The sequence below is a fragment of the Hemitrygon akajei genome, chromosome 2, assembly GCF_048418815.1.
Source record: "Hemitrygon akajei chromosome 2, sHemAka1.3, whole genome shotgun sequence".
Taxonomy (NCBI): Eukaryota; Metazoa; Chordata; class Chondrichthyes; order Myliobatiformes; family Dasyatidae; genus Hemitrygon; species Hemitrygon akajei.
The window spans coordinates 91,062,195-91,084,662 of NC_133125.1; the positions used below are offsets into that span (position 1 = coordinate 91,062,195).

At 39.9% G+C, this 22,468-nt stretch overlaps 1 protein-coding gene across 3 annotated transcripts in view; it reads left to right on the forward strand.

Annotated features, from left to right (window-relative positions):
* Positions 1-22,468, forward strand: part of spopla (speckle type BTB/POZ protein like a) — a 191,177-nt gene that overhangs the window by 14,255 nt on the left and 154,454 nt on the right. For all 3 annotated transcript variants that reach the window (XM_073025791.1, XM_073025802.1, XM_073025796.1), the window contains exon 2: positions 1,929-2,060. The gene's annotated coding sequence lies outside the window, so the exon portion shown is untranslated. The remainder of the gene's footprint in view (positions 1-1,928; positions 2,061-22,468) is intronic.

Sequence of the window (22,468 nt, forward strand, 5' to 3'; positions counted from 1 at the left end):
CTCTCTCCCCCTCCCCCTCTCCCTCTCCCTCTCCCTCTCCCTCTCCCTCTCCCTCTCCTCTCCTCTCCCTCTCCCTCTCCCTCTCCCTCTCCCTCTCCCTCTCCCTCTCCCTCTCCCTCTCCCTCTCCCTCTCCCTCTCCTCTCCCTCTCCCTCTCCTCTCTCCCTCTCCCTCTCCCTCTCTCTCTCTCTCTCTCTCCTCTCTCTCTCTCTCTATACATATATATATATATATATATATATATATATACATACATACATACACACACACACACACACACACACACACACACACACACACACACACACACACACACACACACACACACACACACACACACACACACACATTCATATGCAAACACTCGCCCTTCCCTGGTGTGCTCTTTCTAAGCCATCTCTGGTTCTCCCATTTTGTTATATCTGCCCAAACCACTCCACCCACCTGTCCCCCCACAAATTCAGTCAACTATCACATCATACATTATCCACATCTTCCCCCACCCCCTCTATCTGGTTCTATCTATGTATTTGTCTACGTCTCCCTGATGGTGTCTGCATTCTTGCCTTCCTCACTTAAGATTCCAGTCCTGGTGTACTTTACTTCCTATCCCCACGTGACTATCTTTTTTTGCGTGTCATCACTTATTATGGGCTTAAGGGAACATGGGCTGCAGGCAGGAAATAGGGAACACATACAACACGCTGGAGGAACTCAGCAGGTCGGGCAGCATCCGTGGAAATGAGCAGTCAACGTTTCAGGCCGAGATCTTTCGTGGGGACTAGTCAGGAAACAGGGACTAGCTGGGTGGACACTGGTCGGTGTTGACTATTTTGTCCAAAGGATCTGTATCCGTGTTATAATACTCTGACTCTACTCTCCACTTCCAGCTCCACCCCTCCACCTCCCCTGCCTGGTTTCACCAACACTTGAACCATGGTCCTCTAATCTGCTACGAGCTTCAGTCTCACCACTCCCCCTTCTATTTTCCCTCTCCATTCTCAGTCCTGATGTGGGGTTTCAATTTAAATCCTTCCTTCCTCCCCAATGGATTAAACATAAATTGAGTCCTCCAGCGTATCATTTGCTGCTCCACATTTCAGCATCTGGAGTTTCTCGACTCTTCATAATGAATGTTTTATTGGGATGTAAATGCAGGAAATTTACTTGTGTATTAATGTGGAATGAACTGTATTGAAAGCAGACCATTTAATTTCACTGGTCGATACTGTTTGTGAGTTTTTTCACTCCCCCTCATTTGAGCCCGTCTTTATAAACTTCTAGAGCAAACACGAGGAAATCTGCAGATGCTGGAAATTCAAACAATACACACAAAATGCTGGTGAAACACAGCAGGCCAGGCAGCATCTATAGGAAGAAGCACTGTCAACGTTTTGGGCCGAGACAGTGATTTTTCCTATAGATGCTGCCTGGCCTGCTGTGTTCCACCAGCATTTTGTGTGTGTTGTTGTATAAACTTCTGTTCCTTCCCTGTATATTTATCCTTATAAATTTTCTCCTTAAATATGTCTTTATCATTTACTGCAATTACTCCTGTGTCAAAGCACAAGTTCAAGATTAAATGGTAACTAGCATTGTTAATTTGGCAGATAATTAAGGAATAGGAGTACAGAAGTTTATTATCTATTCTAAATGAAAGTTATGAAGATTGATGTTCAGAGTATGAAATTCTGACCCTTGTTGCCTTTGTTTGCACTGAAATGAAGATGTATTATTAAATATTCACTGATGTATCATTCATGATGCTAATAATTAAACGAGGCAAATGATTGTAGATTAGAAATTGGCAATAAAATGCTGAAACTCTATACGCTTGATATTGGGAAGAAAAATATTGTTTATTTGAATTTATGCACAATAGCATGCCTAAGATATTATGCTAAATCTTAGAACCATTCTGTTTTCCAGGAAATTCTCTAGACTGGGTAATTGAATGGCTGTTGTCAACAAATTACTAGAGGCAATAAGTAAAGATAACATGACTGGACACCTTGGAAATTTGCAGCAGATCAGGAAAAGCTAGTGTGGATTTCCAAAGAGGTAGGTCAAGTTTTAAGAAGTGACTGATTTGGAATGTTTTTTTTCTTGAGTAATGGGCAAGTGTTTGTTCATGGATGTTATTGATATGAGCGTCTGCAACATATTTACTACACTTAAACTAAGATTAATGCTTCTGGGGTTTAACAAAAAACTAAATTTTATCAGAGTTAAGATATCTGCCGAGATAGTGGCAATAAAGCTGTGATTATAGAGTGGGTATGGGATCTGATGTGTAACATTCTATAAGTACTTAAAAATACTGAAAATGCTAAATATACTCAGCAGGTCAGGCAGGGATGTGTGTGTGTGCCAGACAGACTCAATGACCTTCCATCAGGATGGGATCTGGCAGACAGACTCAATGACCTTTTCATCATGATGGGATCTGTGTGATATTATTTAGTGTTTTTAACAACACAGAGAAAGAGCAGGAGAAGGAGCTATGTAACAAGTTTATCACTCACATAATATTGTTAAAAATGTAGATGGATGAATAAAATTCCAAATAAATTTACCGAATAAACAGTCTGGAGCCTGAGTTCAGATCACACCCTGACAGCTGAGAATTTAAAGTAAAATCATTTAAATTCTGTTATAAAATGCTATTACCAGTACACAACCTCTCCCTATAACTCAAGTCCTAGAGTTCTGACAGCATCCTTCTTCTCTTGCTTTGCACTTGTGTGACTGTGGGAGTTGCAACACCCATTTATTTACTTCCCAAATATTCTGGAAATTTGTAAAGTAAGAAGAAAATGCTCAAGATGGAGCTGAATCTGTGGAAAAATAAATAAAATTTGCATTGACTTTGACAGAGCTGTGGAAGAATATTTTCCCTTTTCCAGTTTTGATGAGGTGTCTTTGACCTGGAATATTAATTCTGTTTCTCTTCACACAAATGCTGCCTGTTGTCTATTTCCGCTGTTTTTCTAAGTTAACCCAAAACATTCTTGTTGAATGAAAACAAGTTAATTTATCTCAGGCTGGGATATTGCATTTAAGTCTTACTCTCCAAATTTTTTGACAGCACAGGATTTGTTCTATGATGTACAAATATCATCTAGGGGGACTGTATTATGGCTCATGCTTGTTCACCATAATCTTGATGGCCATGGCCTCGTGAAGCTAAACTTGATCAGCGGCAGGCTATTTTTCTCTAAGGAGTTTACAGTGCTGTGGCATTGATTTTAAATAACTTATTTTCTCTCCATGGACGTCATTGGTGTTGCAGTAGAATGCATTGGTGTCTCATGTTGTTGTATATTGAAGGGAAAGGATGTGACAGCAATGTGGTTGGGTCCTCTCAACGCTGCTGCACTTTAGTAGTTTTTGCTAATTTTATCTCCCTTCTTTTCTCAGCTCCCCATGGTCTCCTGTTTGTTCTTTATATTTGTAAGGTTTCAATCTCTACATTAAAATTGAGCTATCTTTTTTCCATTGAAGCACATAGCAAGTTGTTCGTCATAGTACATGGTATCTTGTTTCTCCTTCATTCTCTATTCTCTATAAATGCTTTTATTGATTTGTTATTTTTTCCTTTTTGAGGAATCTGAAGGGAGCTCCTTGTTCCCCTACTGATGGTGGAAAAGCCAAGTGCTTCCAGTAATTATTTCTGACCTTTTTCTCTTTTAAATATGAATACATTAAAAATAAATGAAGTATAATGCAGTTAAACTCTGCAAATTTTTCACTCTTCCATTACACATATTTTATGTTTCATTGTGACAGACCATATACTTAATTTCATGAATTTTACGGTTGTGAGGCCTTTGAGGAGCATTTGTATCATTGTATTTAGACCTCTGAAAATTAATGTGCATACATACTGAGCAATTAGGTGCATTAACATATTTTGCAAAAACATGATCTACAAAAGTAGAGATGTTTTTTGCCGGTTACATGGAACCCTGTTGAGACATCTGAAATACTGTGTATAGGTCTAATTTCCTTGCACATAGAGGGGAGTCCTTGTGATAAAGGAAGCATGGTAAAGATTCACCAGAGTGTGTTGTATGAGCGGTTAAGTTGACTGGTTTTGCACTTAGAGTCCAGAAAAACGAGAGATGATTTTATCTCATTGACAACATTCTTACACATGTCTTGCATGAGGAAAATGAGTCTCATTGTAGAATCAGAGGTAAACCATTTAGGATGGAAATAAGAAGTTTGTTCACTTAAAATTCAGTTGTAGAGAGTATGCATGAGAGGTTGATGGAGTTTTAGATGTTAAGGGAATTCAGGGATATAGGATTAGTGCAGGTGGTGCTGCTAGAGTAGAAGCTCACAGCACCATCAGTTTTTAGTTTCCTCTTCTCTCTCTTTCTACCCCCCTCCTCCACCAGGTTCTACATCATCCCTCTTCACACTGCCAGCTCCCCCTCCCTTCTCCATGAAACCTCTACCTCCATTACCCAACCCTACCCTATTCCTTGTTCTTCCCTCCACACCCTCAGAAGTTGGTGCACAAGCCCCAAATCACAGCATTCATTCCTATAATATAACCCCTCCAACACTAAGCATGAGCAGCAGCCCCACTGCCTTAGCACACTAGTAATAAACTTTAAAATGGATTTAACGAGGAAGAAGATCCCAATGAAGGCAAATGGAGGACCTGGATAATGAAGACGTGGGCCAAAGTCAAAGTGGCAGGTTGAAGTGAGAAATCTCCAGTATGATATCTGCAAACTCTTGAGGGATATTTTCCCACTGCCCACTTAATCACATTAACCATAGTATTGAATGGTAGAAGAGTCACAAATGGCTGCCTCCTATTTATAGTTGTGTTCTATCATTGCTTTGGTTATAGGTCACATTTCTGCTTTTTTGGTTTTAGCCATTGTTTCTTCATTCTTATTATTTTGAACCTGTTTTGTGGTAGTACAGCATTGCATAATTTCTAAATTAAATGGTGCTATGTTGTTTTTTAGAATGCCCCTTAAAGTAGTCTTGTATGGATCATCCCTTTTTGTTTCTTTGGTACTCTGATTTTGTTTTATCATGCACACTTGGAGACCTTGAAGTTTTACTGTGTAGAAGATATTATGCAGGTGTTACTATTGATATTTTTCATCTGTGCCAATGGTAGATTGAGATTCTTCCACTATGTGTAGCGCTTAAAAATATCAAAGATTTAGCATTTATGAATTTAATGTTTTATGTGTACAGTATTAACAGTAAATTGTAAGGAGTACCATTTAATGCTGGATTTCTGTTTAACTAATCAGATTGTGCTTCACATACTTACTAAAATGAAAGCAATACTTTTTGTAGCATTTCATTATAATTTTAAAGTGATTTAAAGTTTTTATTTCCATGTGAGAAAACAAAATGGTTATATGAATACTTTTTGAGCTGCAAGGGAAATCTAGATTAGATTAAGCTTTGTAGTGAGCAGCACTTTAAAATCAAAATTAGGCCATGTTGAATATTTAATTTGTTTGAGTGTAAAATGCCCTTTGTGTTTTAAACTATGATTTTCATCCCAAATTATTTCATCTATTTGAATTGAGTTCTGAAAGGCTAAGCCCTTGGAAATCTTAATTAGCATTGTTTTACATAAGGTTCAACAAGTCGTATATGACTTGTACATCTTATTATGAGGGCATAGGGTTAGGTGCCAAGTCAGTAGAAATCTATAATTGTTTTTTTGTTCACTACTTGAATATTTTGATTTCTCACAGGGCTTTCCTGTTTTGCATTTTTTTAAACTGAAAGTATTTGAAGAGGGAGACTGCTGGGAGAGATACTAATGTAACTAACAATCTATCCGTTAATTGGAATAATCTGCAAAATGCCCATCTCAAACTTTGCTGTTTGTACAAATTTCTCCTTGCATTTGCTTCATGATAGTTTGCAAATCCATGGAATCAATGAGAGGAGAGCACCATTACACAATTATCTGACTCCCATCCCATCAGGCCATGCCTGTTCCATGTATCGTCAAGTCTATAGATCCTTCATTTGTTCTGCAGACTGTGAGGTAACAGAAGGCAGAGTCAAGGCAAATTATTTCTAAACCTGAGAAATAAAACAAGACTGCATTTATCAGAATCGGGTTCTTATGATTCTCTTATGATGTGAAATTTGATTTGTGACAGTAGTACAGTGCAAAGGCATAAATTACTATAAATAATAAAAAAAAATTGTGCAAAAAAAAAGGAATAATGAGCTGGTCTTCATGGACCATTGAGGATCTGTGGGACAATAGCCTGGTTTTCCTTATGGGGTAAGACCATAGGATATAGGAGCAAAATTAGGCCCATCAAGTTTGCTCCATTATTTTATCATGGCTGACCCAATCTCCTGCCTTTTCCTTTTGTGCTGTGACCATTCAAGAATCTATATAGCTACCTCTGCCTTAAATATATTTAAGACTTGGCCTCCACAACTGTCTGTGGCAAAGAATTCTATCAATTCACCATTCTCTGGCTAAAGAAATACCTCCTCATCTCCATTCTAAATGCACGCCCCTCAATTCTGTCTTGTGGTCTTAGACTCTCCCACTACAGGAAACATCCTCTCCATATTCGCTATATCAAGGCCTTTCACCATTCCATAGATTTCAGTGAGGTTATTCCTCATTCTTCTGAATTCTAGTGAACACAGGCTGAGATCTGTGGAATACTCTGCCTCAGAAGGCAGTGGAGGCCAATTCTCTGGATGCTTTCAAGAAAGAGTTAGATAGAGCTCTTAAAGATAGCAAAGTCAAGGGATATGGGGAGAAGGCAGAAATGGGGTACTGATTGTGGATGATCAGCCATGATCACAGTGAATGGCGGTGCTGGCTCGAAGTCTACTCCTGCACCTATTGTCTATAACCATCAAATGCTCTTTATATGAAAATCCATTCAATCCTGGAATCATTTTTGGGTGTTACCTGTCCTGTGAGTTTCTTGTGAGCATGATGTAACTGTCTTGTGATATTGGTATGATGTAATTGTCTTCTGATAGTGAGGTGATGTGATGTCACGTGATGGCATGTCCCGCTGGTATAAAAGGGGAGACAATAATTTGTTGCGTATTGTTTTGTTGGGAGTCACAGTTGGTGGTTACGTAATTGTAGAAAAAGAGAGAGAGTGAAGAAGTACCAGCTTTGTGCGAACCCAAAGAATTGGGTAGGAATCAACGGCGTTCTGTGTGTATTGAAATGATTGACGTGAAGTGTGCACGCACTTTTGGTTAACTCCTGCAAGATCTTGGGTGTGTGGTGACCACCTCCGGCAAAATGTCAGTTACTTAGAGAAATCTTATTCTTTGGGATCTTGGGAAAGCACATTTATTGGCTTGGATCTGCGTCAGCATTTTCATCTTTGTTTCAAGGTTCGGCTCATCACTGGTTCGGGAAGTCTCTGCTCTCACTTATTTCATAAATCACTTGAACTTAAACTACCACTTTAAGACTGCTTGAATAAGAATTGTTAAGAATTATCTTTAGGTTCGAATATTTGATAACTATAGACGCATAACACTGTTAACTTCCGTTTAAGTTAGTTGATTGTTTACTTTTCAAGGTTTTTGAGTAGAGGTTAATAAATTTTGTTGTTTGTTTATAAATACCCGACTCAATTTCATATCTATCGCTGTTGGTTGCATAACATGTGAACCTTCTTTGAACCCTCTCCAGTTTCAGCACATCCTTCCTATAATAGGGGCCCAAAACTCCTGTCAGTACTCGAAGTGAGGCCTCAGTGCTTTATAAAGACTCAACATTACATTCTTGCTTTTATATAATTCAGATTCAATTTATTGTCATTTAGAAACCACAAATGCAATGCAGTTAAAAAATGAGACAACGTTCCTCCAGAATGATATCACAAAAGCACATGACAAAACAGACTACACCAGAAAATCCACTTAACATTTGGCCGTCCCCATTCCAGAGTCCGGAGAGGTTGCTGTGTATTAATGTTATGCTACCATCTTAGCACGTTCCCCAGAAAGGAGCTCCAATTCCACCAGACAAAACAAGACCAAAAACTAAAGCTACAAGACCTGCACAAAACCACATAGTTACAATATATAGTTACAACAGTGCAAACAATAGCATAATTGATAAAAAAAAAGAGGGCACAGTAAAAATAGTCCAAAGATGTTACAAGACTATAAGTTCAAAAGAAACCACCACACAGTTTCCACAAGTCCCCAGGGTCCCGACAGACTCGCCATCCCATGCTGGCGGCAGAAGGGAATACCCCCGCTATGGACTTCGGCGGTGCCGCCCGACTCAGCCTCGCAGACACAGCACACAGTGAAAGCGCTCCGACTGCAGCGGACTCCGAGTCTGTCGAACCTCTGAGCCTCTGACCACCCCCTCCGGTACAGCTTCTCCGAGCACCATCCTCTGCCGAGTGTATTAAAACATCGGCAACGCGACCCCAAGGACTGGGGGCCTGTTCTTCCCAGCAGAGACCCGGACCTCACAGCAGCAGCAGCAACAAAGAAGGTCTTCCTGGAGATTTCAAGATGTTCCTTCGTGCTCCCACATCCGTTTTTCATCCGATTATGTTTGCGCATGGCACCCTGCTTCACAAATAACAGATAATCAGCTCTGGAGTAAAATAATGTAAAAGGAATTGATCCCAACAGACCCCTGTTGAACACCATAATCACTGGCAGCCAGCCAGAAAAGCCTCCCTTTATTCCCATACTTTGCCTCCTGCCAATCAGCAACTGCTTTGTCCATGCTAGAATCTTTCCTGTAATACCATGGGCTCCTAGCTTGTTAAGCAGCGTTTTGTGGCACCCTTCTGTAACTTGAAGTACACAACATCGACCGGATTCTCCTTTGTCTGTCCTGCTTGTTATTTCTTCAAAGTATTCGAACAAACTTGTCTCTTTTACACTTTATGTATCTGAAGAAACTTTTGGTATCCTCTTTAACATTATTGGCTAGCTTACTTATGGATTCCATCTTTAACTTAATAACTTTCTTAGTTGCCTTCTTTTGTTTTTTTCTAAAAAGCCTCCCAATCCTCTAACTTCCCACTAATTTTTGCTCATTATATGCACTCTCTTTGGTTTATATGTTGGCTTTGACTTCTCTTGTTAGCCATGGTTGTGTCATCTTTCCCTTAGAATACTTCCTCCTCTTTGCTATATATATCCTATGCCTTCGAAATTGCATCCAGAAATTCCAGCCGTTATTGCTCTGCCATCATCCCTGCAAGTGTTCTTTTCCAATCAATTCTGCCCAACTCCTGTCTCATGCCTCTGTAATTCCCTTTACATCTGACTTCATCATCTTAACTTTTAGGGTGAATTCGATCATATCATGATGATTTGCCCCTAAAGGGGTAAATTGATACAATTAAAACTGTACAAGAGTTCTAGTATTGGCTTCTCACAGCAATTTAAAGACGAAAATTTCGCTGAAGTTTGCTCCGAAAGTGTTAATAATTGTTCACATTGGCAACTACCACATCCAAAGAAATGCAGATAATATTGGTATCTGTGCAGTACAAGTTGAAATATTTTTCACAGCATGCAGAAAATGGAAATGATACTGCTCATTCAATTTTTACCTGTTGGTATTTGATGACCTGTCAAGACTAATGTTAATTGATGGTTTCTACAGTAAGTTGTGAATTGTTTACATATGTGGTGATCAGGCCAAGCCTACAATGCATTATAAAATATACCAATGTTTTCTGGTTGTCCATTATGTACTGAATTTTTAAATGTTTAAAACATCGAATTAATGGAACAATGGATTTTTTAAAACAATAACTGAGTATTTTTAGAGAGGGAGAAGATAAAATCAGATGTATCATTATTACAGTTGAGTAAATATAATGACAGTGGCATGAGAGAGGAGCTGGCCAAAGCTGATTTGAAAGGGGACACTAGCAGGGGTGAAGATAGAGATAGGCTAGAGTTTGAGGGATTGGGTCCAAAGATGCAGGATTGGTTTATCCTAAAGAATTAAAGCCATTCTAAAGGGAGGAAGGATGAGGTAACTATGGCTGACAAGGGAAGTCATACACAGTATAAAAGCAAAAGAGAGGGCATACAATATAGCAAATATACATGGTAAGCTTTTAAAAACCAATAGAAGGTAAGTAGAAAAGCAGTAAGGAGAGAAAAGATGAAATATGAATACAAGATAAGTCTCAGGGTTGTGTGAGGTATACAGTGGCATGCAGAAGTTTGGGCACCCCGGTCAGAATTTCTGTTACTGTGAATAGTTAAGTGAGTAGACGATGAACTGATCTCCAAAAGTCATAAAGTTAAAGACGAAGCATTCTTTTCAGCGTTTTAAGCACGATGAGTGTATTATTTTTGTTTTGTACAATTTTAGAAAAAAAGGAAAGCAAAATGCAAAAGTTTGGGCACCTCAAGAGATTTGAGCTCTCAGGTAACTTTTACCAAGGTCTCAGACTTTAAATAGCTTGTTAGGGCTATGGCTTATTCACAGTCATCGTTAGGAAAGGCCAGGTGATGCATATTTCAAAGCTTTACAAATACCCTGACTCCTCAAACCTTGTCCCAACAATCAGCAGCCATGGGCTCCTCTATGTAGCTGCCTAGCACTCTGGAAAAATTAAAATAAATGATGCCCACAAAGGAGGAGAAGGCTATAAGAAGATAGCAAAGCATTTTCAGGTAGCCGTTTCCTCAGTTTGTAATGTAATTAAGAAATGGCAGTTAACAGGAACAGTGCTCAAGTTGAGGTTTGGAAGACCAAGAAAACTTTCCGAGAGAACTGCTCATAAGATTGCTAGAAAGGCAAATCAAAACCCCTGTTTGACTGCAAAAGACCTTCAGGAAGATTTAGCAGACTCTGGAGTGGTGGTGCACTGTTCTACTGTGCAGTGACACCTGCACAAATATGACCTTCATGGAAGAGTCATCAGAAGAAAACCTTTCCTGCTTCTTCACCACAAAATTCAGCATCAGATGTTTGAAAAGGAACCTTCAAACAAGCCTGATGCATTTTGGAAACAAGTCCTGTGGACTGATGAAGTTAAAATAGAACTTTCTGGCCGCAATGAGCAAAGGTATGTTTGGTGAAAAAAGGGTGCAGAATTTGATGACAAGAACACCTCTCCAACTGTTAAGCATGGGGGTGGATTGATCATTCTTTGGGCTTGTGTTGCAGCCAGTGGCACGGGGAACGTTTCACTGGTAGAGGGAAGAATGAATTCAATTAAATACCAGCAAATTCTGGAAGCAAACATCGCACTGTCTGTAAAAAAGAAAGAAAGAAAGAGCTGAAGATGAAGAGAGGATGGCTTCTACAACAGGATAATGATCGTAAGCAGACCTCAAAATCCACAATGGACTACCTTAAGAGGCACAAGCTGAAGGTTTTGCCATGGCCCTCACAGTCCCCCAACCTAAACATTATCGAAAATCTGTGGTTAGACGTCAAAAGAGCAGTGCATGCAAGACAGCCCAAGAATCTCACAGAACTAGAAACCTTTTGCATGGAAGAATGGGTGAAAATCCCCTAAACAAGAATTGAAGGACTCTTAGCTGGCTACAGAAAGTGTTTATAAGCTGTGATACTTGACAGAGGGGATGTTACTAAGTACTGACCATGCAGGATGCCCAAGCTTTTGCTTTGGGCCCTTTTCCTTTTTTGTTATTTTGAAACTGTAAAAGATGGAAATAAAATGCAATCTTGCTTAAAATATTAAAGAAATGTGGCATCTTGAACTTTATGCCTTTTGGAAATCAGGTCATCTTTTACTCACTTAGCTATTCACAGTAACAGAAATTTTGACCAGGGTGCCCAAACTTTTGCATGCTACTGTACATACCTTGATTTTGAACTTTGTTAGCTAATAGCATGAAAGCATACCAAAATATTTTTTTTAAATATATAAAGAGTAAATGAGAGTTAAGAGTGTACTTTGGACCACTGGAGAGGTAGTAATGGGGAACAGATGACTGGAAGACAATGTATTTTGCGTCAGTTTTCACTGTGGATGATGCCAGCAGAATGCCAGAAATTCAAGAGTGTCAAGGGGTGGAAGTGAGTGTAGTCACTATTACTAAGGACATGTTTGGGAAGCCGAAAGGTTTAAAGTAGTGATCTTTGAGACTTTCCCAGTAGATCCTGAAAAAGAAAAATAAATACGCAAATACTGTTGAGAGATTGTTTCTGGGTTGCGGGGTTTTAGTTCTGTTCTTTCTGCCCAGTGCTCATGCGTGTAGCTCCCCCCACCACGCACTACAGTGTACTTCAGTGATCCCCAACCACTGGGCTGCGAGGAAATGATAAGAGTCAGCTCTACCTTTCCTCATTCCCTGTCACACCCACTGTTGAACTTGAATACACTTGAGGTCATTACCCAAGTGCGTCAGCAATCACTGGTTGGCCTCGGGTAACCGGCTGCTTTGTGCGGCTGGTAAGAAGTGCTGTTGCTACTGGCCTGGAGCGTGGACAGATGGGCGCTGCCTCTAAACCTGTTCACCACACTGAATGTTCGTGGGGAACTCGGTGCTAAAATATTCGCAGACTATCTAATGCGGGCTCAGTGTTCCGTAAGTATAGAAACATAGAAAATAGGTGCAGGAGTAGGCCATTTGGCCCTTTGAGCCTGCACCGCCATTCAGTATGATCATGGCTGATCATCCAACTCAGAACCTTGTACCTGCCTTCTCTCCATGCCCCCGATCCCTTTAGCCACAAGGGCCATATCTAACTTCCTCTTAAATATAGCCAATGAACCAGCCTCAACTGTTTCCTGTGGCAGAGAATTCCACAGATTCACCACTCTCTGTGTGAAGAAGTTTTTCCTTATCTCGGTCCTAAAAGGCTTCCCCTTTATGCTTAAACTGTGACCCCCCTTTCTGGACTTCCCCAACATCGGAAACAATCTTCCTGCATCTAGCCTGTCCAATCCCTTTAGAATTTTATACGTTTCAATAAGATCCCCCCTCAATCTTCTAAATTCCAGTGAGTACAAGCCTAGTCAATCCAGTCTTTCTTCATATGAAAGTCCTGCCATCCCAGGAATCAATCTGGTGAACCTTCTTTGTACTCCCTCTATGGCAAGAATGTCTTTCCTCAGATTAGGGGACCAAAACTGCACACAATACTCTAGGTGCGGTCTCATCAAGTATCAGAGCAGCAACCTCGCTGCGATTTACTGAAGTCATCCCTCAAGTCCAACTTTTGTTGGCCGATAGATCCTACGGGGTGGGGGGTGGGGGGCGCACCCTGTTGCACTTCTTGCTCGGTCAGTTGCTCTGTCTGGACTGCGACCGCTGCAGCCCCAGTACGGGAACAGCCGCACCTGGCCAGGGCGGTTGGCGGCGGGTGAGCGGGATGCTGGAGTTTGGGCCCGGAGGCTGTCTAATGAGGCGATGAAGCCCTCAGAACTGCTTCTGTACCTTGAGTCCAAGCACCCTGCACTGAATGACAAACCAGCGGAAAAAACAGTGAGCAAGTGGGACAGAAGCTAAGTGCCGAGAACCACGTAAACTAAATTGCGGAATAGACTGGACATAAGGAACCTGCTTCGAGTATCACTGTATTCCGGTCATGTTTAACACCCCCCATCAGCTGGTCCACAAGAATATTGTCAATATTAAATCGGTCCGTGGTGCAAAAAAAGGTTGGTGACCACTGGTGTTCATACATTATTTCTACTTCTGGAAATCTGCAGATGCTGGAAATCCAAGCAACACACACAAAATGCTGGTGGAACGCAGCAGGTCAGGCAGCATCTATAGGAAGAAGTACAGTCGATGTTTCGAGCTGTGACCCTTCGTCAGGATGGAAATTATAGGCCAGTTAGCTTGAATTCTGTGGTTAGCAAGTTGTTAGTCCATTAAAGACCAGGTTTCAGGGTACTTTCGGGTACACATGATAAAATAAGTGGAGTTCATGGTTTCCTTAAGGGGAAATCTTGCTTAACAAATCTCTTGGAATTACAACATATGAGGAAATAACAGACAATATTAACTATGTTGTTCATGGGGTTTGGTGTTTGGTTTGCTATTTTTACATTATATGTTAATGATCTGGATGACAAAATTGTTTGCTTTGTGGCCAAGTTTGTACAGAGTGGTACAGAGATAGTTGGTATTGAGGAAGCAAGGCCTTAGACAGATTAGGAGAATGAACAGATGAAAATGGCAGATGAAATGTGGCATAGGTAAGTGCAGGGCATTCACTATTGTAGAAAGAATAAAGGTGTAGACAATTTTCTAAATGGTAATCAAGTTCAGAAATTAGAGATGCAAAGGGACTTTGGAGTTCTCGTGCAAGATTCCTTAAAGGTTAACTTTCAGGTTGAGTCAGTTTTAAGGATGGCAAATGCAATGTTGGCATTCAGTTGAAGAAGACTAGAATATAAAAGCAAGGATGTAATTCTGATGCTTCATAAGGCATTGGTCAGACCACATTTGGAATATTGTGTGCAGTTTTGGGCCCCTTATCTAGAAAAAGATGTGCTGGCATTGGAGAGAGTTCAGAGGAGATTTAAGAGAATGATCCTGGAAATAAAAATGTTAACATATGAGGAGTGTTTGATACCACTGGGCTCCACTCACTATAGTTCTATAGTTTAGAAGAATGAGGCGAGATCTCATTTAAACTATAGAATATGCAGTCTTGAGGGATATTGACTGTATACATCCATAGAGGGTGCTGAAGAAATATGTCATTAGCAGGGCATATAGAGGTCATGGTATGAATTTAAATGTTTGGTTAGGCCACAGCTGCGTGTGTGCTGCTCTAGCCAACACACTATGGGAAGACAGTGAATGCACTGGAAAAGATGCAGAGGATATTACTAGGATGGAATGTTTTGACTATGGGGAAAGACTATAGGATATTGAGAAGGATTCTGATAAAACTGTACAAAACTGAGGGGCATAGATAGTGTGAATGGCAGGTTTTCCCTCACAATGGTCATATCTAAAACATTGGGAAATTATTGTGTACGAAGGTGGAAAAACTGTTATATGTTTCATTGCATAACAAGAGGCACTGAGGTATGTTACAGTTGCAGAGAAAGTGGAGTGCGGGCAGACGGTAGGATTATGATTGTTAGAAAAACATTTTTTCCCACCAGAAAATGGTGGCAATCTAAAATACTGAAAGAAAAAAGGGTGAATGCTGATATTTTGTATAATTTAAGTATATGGATTAATTACCAAGGCACAGTAAGCTTTGTACTAAGTGTTGGTAAATTGGATTGGAATAGAAGGGCTCTTGATGCCTACTGGACCTATTTTTGTGCTACATAATATTGGTTTTAGTGTGGTCTGTTCTGTAGGTGTAGTAAAAAGATAAAGCATGCTAGTCTTTGAAGGAGAATGTTATTTATTCATTTACTTACTTAGCATAGTCGGATTTTATAGATGTCTCCCTCTGCCCTGACAGTTGGGGGTTGGTTAATAAACATTTTTTTAGAGAGAAGTAATTAATATTTAAACCACTGAAATGCATTTTTTTAAATATATACTCTATAGTTAAAGTATACTGAAGATTGTGACTGCATTTTCAATTCTGTTGGAAGGATCTGAAACATTAAATGGGAAAGCCTATTCACCTTACTTTGCTTGCGTCATGGAGGAAAATAACAATACTTAATACTGTTTTTACTATAATGTTCAATTATTAATTTATTGCATTACTTGAATGCTATTATTCAGATGCCTCTGGAATCTGCTGAGTGAAGCAACATTTCTATTTTTACATGGATTTGTGTGTGGGATGGCTTGATGGTAGGGATATATAACTTGAGTAGGCCTCAATTTCAGAGACCTTGACCACAAGGAGACTGATCTGGGTGAAAAGTCCAAAGCTGGAAGGAAACAATGTTGTACCTGCTTGGATCTTCTAAAGTTCAGCAGTTTTCCATTAAGGTTTAGGCCCTTTATCCCCCTGGGGTCTGTCTGCCTGGCTGGCTGTAGGATTCAAGGATTTTTTAATTAGTGTTTCAATTAGATGTACAGTTATGTATACTGGTGAATTTTAGGGGTGGGAGGTGGGGATAAAATTTATTTTGGAATCCACCAGTAGCCATTGGCATGAATAAGCTGCTGAGGCTGAGTAGTACAAGGGTTAAATTGCATACCTTGTACAGACCTGAATTGTCTATCTTGTGTTTTTTTGTTAATTGTTATTTCATTTGTCTGCTTGGTTGTGAAATAGTTTTATTACATCTGTATACATGTTATTGATACTGTGACTCTCTGACCTTGAGGGTGATTATAATGTACCATGGTGAAGTTTCTGATTTTCTGTAATTGAAGTTTTGGAAAGATGATGGTGGAATTTGAACCAGCAGAAATGAATGATGTGAGCTTGTGCTGAATATTAGTAAACCCCAAAAGCTATTGACACTGAAATTGTCATAACACTACATTTTTTTTACTGCAAAATTGATTTTTGTCTTGTAATCATATTGGTGTTTTTGTGTGTGTAGAAGGGCACACAAAGGGCATCCTTTAAGCATGGGAAATTGTTTGTTTATAAGGCCTATTGAGCTCCAAGAAAGTTTTTGAAAAGGACTGCAATGAAAATTTGTTTTAAAAATGCATAGTGAATCATCATAATTCAAAAAAAAGTTAGTTTAGAACTGAAAGATTGGCAAAAATTTGCAACTGAGTATATATTATTCAGATTTAAATTTAGCAATAATGATTTCAAATGTGCCTTTGTTTTCATGATCCAGGGTCATTCCTGAATAATCTGATTTGGAGCCATAGAATAGTTACTACACAGGAGGTGACCATTCAGTCTATCTTCACTGTGCTAATTACCTAGTTTTAACAATTGGTCCTTAATGATTTTGCAAATTTTTCTCTTCACTATGTAGGTTCTGTAGTAAATTGTCAAGAGGAAATTGATTCCACTGCATCTGTTTTACTTTGTTGTTGGTTAATTTTTTTTGTAGTTTATACCTGTGATCTCTAGTGTCTGACTTCAGTGCCAAAGTGAGCTATCCACTCTAACTAGTCCTCCCTTCATTTTAATATACTTTCAATTTTGCCTTCAGCCTCCTCTTCAAAGCAAATAATCCTGACTCCTGTAATCAGTCCTTACTTTAGTCCTCCATTCTAGAAAATGTTATTTTGATTTTTTTGTCCTCATTAAAGCATTCACATTGTAATGATATGGAGATTAGAATATACTGACACAAACACCAACATGAAAATCAAGTTTTGACAGAATTGAAAGGGTGCATATTTTGTAAAGGGTTGGCATAATTTATCTTGCTGAAAAGGGTAGTCAGTGGCTCTGGATGAAGAGAAAGGATTCCATCTGGGCTCCCAAGTAAGTGAATGGCATCTAGGGGATGTGGCCGGGACGCCAGGATTCACTGCTGAACCCTCCGGAGGTATCGTGGGCCTATCAGCGAAACACTGAGGAAAGAAGACGCCCATTTGATAACCCAGAAGATGCCACCACTCACTTGCTACCCCGCAGTGTCTAGGCAGCATGTCTCAGGAGTGCGAATAAGGGATGTTAACATCTAGTCCTACATAACATACCTTTTATACTCTACCTCTGCCTGTATTGACAATGCCAGAAATTGTACATGCATTATTGCCAGTAAAACTCTGATATTTGTTATCTAGCTCTTCTCAAAGCCCAGTGATTCAGCATCTAACCAGTTTTGGCACTTCTTACCTGCTCACTAATTCACTAGGAACTTCTGTATATAACATTTTAAAATGAAATTCCCAAGTGTGCTTGCTTACTTAACAGTTTTATTATAATTTTCTTGGCCTGATGTGTGCTCCCATCGCCCCATTTATGCTCCTGCTCTCTCGTTCTATAATGACCTTCCTTGTTCTTCTTGCCAAAATGCATCATCTACCTTTTTTGTGCATTATATTTTGTCTGCCATCCATCTGTCCATTTATCAGTCGGGTTTATATCGTGCTAAAATTGTAACAACCCTTGCTGTTCATTATAATGCCATATTTTGCCTTTATAGCTATATTCTCATCTATGCTATCAATGTCTCTCTTGTATAATCTCTTGTAGCTTTACTTTTAAAACTTGTTATAGTACCTTTATCAAAAACCATCTGGAAGACTTGATATCACATCGACCCCAACACCCTCTGCAACTTTTTTTTGTTATTTTACTAAACAATTCTATCATATTGGTTGAACACTATTTTCCCTTAATAAAACTCTGCTAGCTTGCCTTTATTGATTTTTAACCAGTTAATGCTTTTATCCTGTCCTCAATCAGTGGTGCTACTGCTAATTAAACTGGCTCTTGCTGGTCTTCCTCTTCATTACCTTGTTTGAATACTTGCTACTCTGCGTTTGTGTTGCATCACCCACATGTTCAAAGAACAGTGGAGGATTATGGTCTGTGTCCCGCGATTTCCTTGTACTTCTCTCAAAAATCATATCTGGTCTATGTGACTTATGTACCTTTAGGTTCAATCAAGTTTCTTAAACCCCCTCCAATACTATCAATTTTTAATGTGTCCGGTGTCTCATTTTCCTTCGTTTTTTAACATTTGGAAGCAGCCTCTGCTCTGGTGAAGGAATGTTTGAAGTACTCATTTAGTACATTTATAGTACCTTTTGCATTAATGTGAAAGTTTCACATACTTCCAGTTACCACCTTTTTAATATTTTAATGGTGATTGATTACTCCTGAATTCTATTTATACTGACAGCATTTTTGCTTTATTTCCATATTAGTATTTCCACCAGGAAGTTCTAGATTTTGTTCCTTTTGATCTTCATAAGAGTGCACCTCATCCATACCCAACGTCTCATAAAGACAGTCCATTGTGCTGTTGCACCTTCTGTCCGTTTACGGTTAGGTATACCTAGTCCAGAATCACACCTCATCGTATTGAATTTAGTCCTAGTGAATTTTTAACTTGGATTGCTCCTCCTCCTTACCAATGAAGTTACGATCACTATCTCCCACATGTTTCCCTACCGTATCATTTCCTAAAGTGAGATCCAGTAAAGTTTCTTCCTTGAACCAGAAGCATACAGACATAGAAATTTACCCTGGATATATTTCTGCAAAATTGCATACTCTGCACTTAACTATCTCAGTCTAAACTAGGATATAATAGTCTTATGTCCTCCATTAGTGCTACCTTGTATTTTTTTAAATTCCTATCAATAATTTCTCTCCATATTTACTTACTGATGAACTATTCACTCAGTAGTGGATGGCCAGTCTTGTTTTTTTTATTACCTTTGTGACATCTCCTTCACTTTTACCTTTTTGACATCCCCTTTCTCCTGTACTGTAATAATTATTTATCATTATTCTTGCCCTCTGTTCTTTCCTTGCTAATCTCTCTCTTCTGAACACTTTTCTGGCTTTATCCCTTTTTTTGAGACAAGTTTATTTTATCATATTCCATCATGGCTGTTACTGTAGGTCACTGCCCTTACTTGGCATACGTTTTGCATTTGCATTCAGCTCTGGTCATTTGTTTGTTTCAAATGATGAAGTGTACAAAATTTACTCCTTTCTTCTGGGACTTTTGACATTAATCAATTTGTACTTTGTATTATTTTGAAGAGGCCAAAGTTAAATACATAACCTTTTTGTGGCATGATGAAACCACCACTTCAGTCCTGATTCCAGGTGGGATTGGTGGGATCCGCTACCTTTCAGTGTTGAGTGCTATTTCTTCGACTTCATCTGTTAAGTTATTCTCCAAAGAATCAAATGAGATATATAATAATTGGAAGGTTTGTATTCTGTGCTTGGTCTATGTTCTACTGAGATTGCACAGTTAAAAATTCCATTGTTGTCCACTGTTAACAATTTTTTCTCCATCCTTAAATCTTCAGAATCAGGTTTATTGTCATTGCCATATACAGGTAGTCCCCGAGTTACGAACGTCTAACTTGCGGACAACTTGTACTTACAAACTGAGGAAAGAGAACGCCGTCCGCAATTTTAAGTTGGATCCCGATGCCGTCCGCAATTTTAAGTTGTTGCCGTTGACACTGTGTTGAGTGTTTAACTTTGTATTTGGTTAAAATTTTCTTAGTAAGATTCACCCTGACCCCGTCCCCCCCTCACGTTCCGGTCGGCTGGTGGCGCAATGAGATCAGCGCCGGGCTGGAGAACGGAGGTTTCCAAGTTCGATCCAGTGACAGACCGCTCCCGTGCCGGTCGATCCAGTGACTCCCGTACCATCCGTGCCAGGTTGATATCGAGCTTGCAACTCAACCTCGTTTTAAAAAAAACACTGCCACCTCCAGTTTAAATTCCCATGCGGAATATTGTGGATGATCAAATACCCAAACTCAGCACAGCCCCTACTTGTCCCATTCAGCCTGTCTCAGTGCGGTGTTTGTTGGGACCCAGCGGAGCTCGGGAGTGTGAAATGTCAGGAGGATGTTATGAGAATGCAAGGTGACTTGGACATGTTGGGTGAGTGGGCAAATGTATGGCAGATGCAGTTTAATGTGGATAAATGTGAGGTTATCCACTTTGGTGGCAAGAACAGGAAGGCAGATTACTATCTAAATGGAGTCAAGTTAGGAAAAGAGGAAGTACAACACAATCTAGGTGTTCTTATACATCAGTCAATGAAAGCAAGCAGGCAGTGAAGAAAGCTAATGGCATGCTGGCCTTTATAACAAGAGGAATTGAGAATAGGAGTAAAGAGGTCCTTCTGCAGCTGTACAGGGCCCTGGTGAGACCCCACCTGGAGTATTGTGTGCAGTTTTGGTCTCCAAATTTGAGGAAGGACATTCTTGCTATTGAGGGAGTGCAGCGTAGGTTCACAAGGTTAATTCCTGGAATGGCGGGACTGTCATATGTTGAAAGATTGGAGCGACTGGGCTTGTATACACTGGAATTTAGAAGGATGAGAGGGGATCTGATTGAAACATATAAGATTATTAAGGGATTGGACACACTGGAGGCAGGAAGCATGTTCCCGCTGATGTCTCCCGGTGAGTCCAGAACTAGAGGCCACAGTTTAAGAATAAGGGATAGGCCATTTAGAACAGAGATGTGGAAAAACTTTTTCACCCAGAGAGTGGTGGATATGTGGAATGCTCTGCCCCAGAAGGCAGTGGAGGCCAAGTCTCTGGATGCATTCAAGAGAGAGTTAGATAGAGCTCTTATAGATAGCGGGGTCAAGGGATATGGGGAGAGGGCAGGAACGGGGTACTGATTGTTGTATGATCAGCCATGATCACAGTGAATGGTGGTGCTGGCTAGAAGGGCCGAATGGCCTACTCCTGCACCTACTGTCTATTGTTTATTGACTCGCCGCCCGCAGTGTTTCTGTTCCGTTGACAGTGTGTGGTGGTCCTTAAGACCCAGCAGACCTCGGGAGCAGGCGGAGCTCGGGACCCGATGCCCACAGTGTTTCTGTCTCGTTGACGGTGTGCGGTGGTCCTTAAGACCCAGCGGACCTCGGGAGCCGGCGGAGGTTGGGACCCGATGCCCGCAATGTTCTGTTGCATTGACGGGAAGCGATCGCGATTGAAAATAAAGTGGAAATAATAAAGCGTTTGGAAGAGGTCATTAGAAAAGCATTAGGCTACAGTCGGTCAACGATCGGAACAATTTTAAAGGATAACGGATAAAGTGAGAATAATGGAGCATGTGAAAAGCCCTGCCCCAATGAAAGCTACAATTATTACTAAGCAACGCAGTGGTTTAATTATTGGAATACATACGTTTCTTAAGTGTTTTATATGCATAGAAGGGTAAAATATATACTATATACTAAGACAAACGTTTAACTAACTGATGCTAAATAATACCAGATGTACTTGTTCCGACTTACCTACAAATCCGACTTAAATGCGGACTCAGGAACGGAACTCGTACGTAACCCGGGGATTGCCTGTATTGTGAAATTAGTTTTGTGGGAGCAGTACAGTGCAATACAAAACAAATCTTACTGTAAAGGTTACAATGAGAAATATAAAAATTAATAAATGAATAGTTCAACAAGAGGGTAACATAATGAGATATATTCATGCACCGTTCAGAAATCACATGGTGGAGGGGAAGAAGCTGTTCTGAAAGTGTATGTGCATTTGTTATGGTCTGGTTTAATTAGACCCTAATCAATTCTAGTGTCCAGGAGAAGTGGTAATAAGCGTACAAGCACAACAAAGAAACTTAAGCTTAATTTATTATCATAAAATAGAAAGCCCAAATAAGCCATACAAAATGCTACATTGCAAATCATAAAGACTTGCACAAAGATTTGAAGACTCACTGTTCTTGGTCACCACTTGATTATTGCTGTTGTCACAGGATCTCTGAATTGCTTGTGGAGCCATCCTTTTGCTCACGGGCACTGATCGTGTTCCGGTTCCACTTGAAGTCCAAAAAAAACAGGGAAAGGCAGCCCAATAAATAGAGTTTCACAAGCGCAAAGCAACCATAAGATAGACAAACTCTTTGTTCTTACATTAGCTCAGCCTGGTTGCTTTCATCCAAGCAATGTGTGTCCATCAACAGTGTTCAG